This window comes from Phalaenopsis equestris, unplaced genomic scaffold, assembly GCF_001263595.1.
Source record: "Phalaenopsis equestris unplaced genomic scaffold, ASM126359v1 Scaffold000094, whole genome shotgun sequence".
Lineage (NCBI taxonomy): Eukaryota > Viridiplantae > Streptophyta > Magnoliopsida > Asparagales > Orchidaceae > Phalaenopsis > Phalaenopsis equestris.
Window position 1 is genome coordinate 6,499,220 of NW_018164536.1, and position 2,784 is coordinate 6,502,003.

Here is a 2,784-nt window from a genome sequence, read left to right on the forward strand (position 1 = left end):
TATATATATATATATATAGACACACACACACACGGCCTAATGTTTAGAATTAACTAAAACTAGCTTTGTGGTTCGGAGATAAAAACATTTAACTAACTATTCATCTTTTTAAAACTTTGAATAAATATAAAGAGTTGTTAGTTATCCACAAGTGCAATAAAAAAATTTAAATCATTCGATAGTAAAAGAAATCTGCAAGTAAAATCTCAATCCACACAATTATATTTGTTTATTCAAAAGAAAAAGTACAAAAACAAATTATAAACATACCATACTAGTATCTATCAGCTGCAGTCCTGCTCTTGTAAGTCAAGTTTCTTCTATCAGACAAATCAATCTAATTATTTTTCAGAAAGAAATCATTAATTACAATTATAAGTATAATTTAGTCAAAAATTATAATCTAATTAGCATTAAATTTTTAAGTTATGTTATGCATGAATAACTAAAATAAAATGTAGCTTATTTTATTAAAACTTTAAATTTTTTAACTTCTCGTTTCACTTTAAGAATTTATCGTTTTTAATATTTTTAAAAGTAATAACAGGATAATCGTCATACGCGAAGATATCCTTAAAAATATGTTCAAAGACACCCTCAACTTGTACCCGAATGTATACCTTTATTATTTTCTTTAACGTGCATATTGCATCCCCCTCTTAGTATCATATGGAGATAATCATGTATTATTTAAACATTTACATTTCATTTCATATGATTTAAAATCATTTAAAATGCATATTCATACATCCATTATTGTCCTCCCATTTAGGTTACCATTTCAGACTATTAAAATACAAAACATGAATGAAATACTTATTTTAAACTATTTAATAAATCACTTATTCATTTTAAATAACATTAATTCAATGCATAAAATAAAGTCATCATTCATCTTAACTTATAAGAGACTTTTGAATTAGCTTAACCCTTTGCTTTATTGTGCTTCCCTTGGCACTTTGAGCTCTCTATTGAACTTTGATTCATTTGTTAGATAAATTAATATTAATAAAGTTAATTTGTAAATATTGTTGAAATGAAATTAACAACACTATTGATTAACTAATTTATATAATCAATACATAAAACTTGTAAATCCTTACCTTATCCCTCGTGAATGTCTTGTTCCATCTCTTCCTCATTTACTAAGAAATTATAACTCTTTAATTCCCAGTTAAATGTTCTTCAATAAGAGGCATTGTTTTAATTGGACTTTTAATTAATATTGTATAAATAACACGCGCGCGCGCACACGCACACACAAATTCATTAATTAGCTTAATAAAACTTAACATACCTTAAAGTCTTTTAGTTGTCTAAAACTCTTTCTTTTCCTGCACAAGGAAATCCTGTCACCCTTTTCTCCTTAAATTTTCAACTTACTAGTTCTGATCATGCTACAATTAAACTTTCTGTTAACATTCATTAAATAACATCACACTCACATTTGTACAAAAATATTTAATTAATGTAATTAATTAAAATGACTTAATAAAGCTCTAAAGTTCACCTTGACATCGGTTGTCAAAATTACCCGCCTCATGCACGCGAGCTCTCTTCCTTTGCATCCCTTCGATCTTGACAAAACTCAACAAAGCAGTGCATGGCTTCAACTCCCCTTCCTCCTCTTCTTCCTTCATGCAAGCATTGCAGATCGCGTCTCCTCCTTTATTCCCCCATGCACGGCTCGACAGTCCTAACGAGAGTACAGTTCACTTTCAGGATTGCTTCCTCTGATCGCAAGCACGCCGCTAAATTCTAGTAAGTGGAGCATGTGAGAATCACCTCCTTCTTCAGGTAAGACTCGACACGAATATGACGTCGCACGTGCATAGTGTCGAAGCCGCTCGATGACCTATATTCTTTCGAATTTTCTTCTTCTACTTCCTATGACTTCTTCAATTGACTAGGGCATGACAGAGGCGTCGTACGTTCTCTTCCTCTTCTTTCTTCTTTTTTCAATCAATTAGGGCACGCACGAGATCTCTATCTCGATCTCTCCTTTGTTCCCTCGCTCGTTCGATGGTTCGAATGGAGAGACGATCGACCATAACAATATGTTTCATCCATGAGGATGCATCTTTCCAATCGCCCGCATCTTTTTATTTTTTCATTATTATAATTATTTTTTTTTCTCAACAAGACGAATTCAACGAGCCTAATATTACTCAATTTTAATATTGTTAAGGCACTGAACTGTCCATCGAATGTTGTCTGATCGAACGAATCTCTTTGGATCTTCTGATCAAAGTGGTTCATATTTTTGCATTAATTGCATTTAAAACTCTATAAATAGAGTCTCACCCCTCTCATGAGGAGGATAAGAGCTTCAGTCTTGAAGAAAAGATTGAAGCTTTGAGAAGGAGCTGACTTCCAACACCACTCTCACATTTGTCGACCACTGTTGACCACTGTCGACTATCGTCAACCACTGCTAACCATCGTTGACCAGCACCGACCGCTGTCGACCACTGCTGACCACCGTCGACCACCACCAACCATTTTCGACCACCATTTTTTTGTCGCTGCAAATTGCTATCGGTCACCGCTCATTTTCTGAAAAAAAAAAAAATTATATGCACGTCAATGTTGTAACTTGGGAGATCTTCTAAACCTTTTCGCCCTTAGTTCCTGGCAACAAATTTATCCACATATCAATCCCCGTTTCCTAGTGTATATACTAGTTATTTTCCTTTATATGAGTGTGTACCGAATTCACATGTAATGCTAAGGTGATAATTTATTACTCTACCACTGTGAATTTTCTAGCCCGCATAAGTTTGG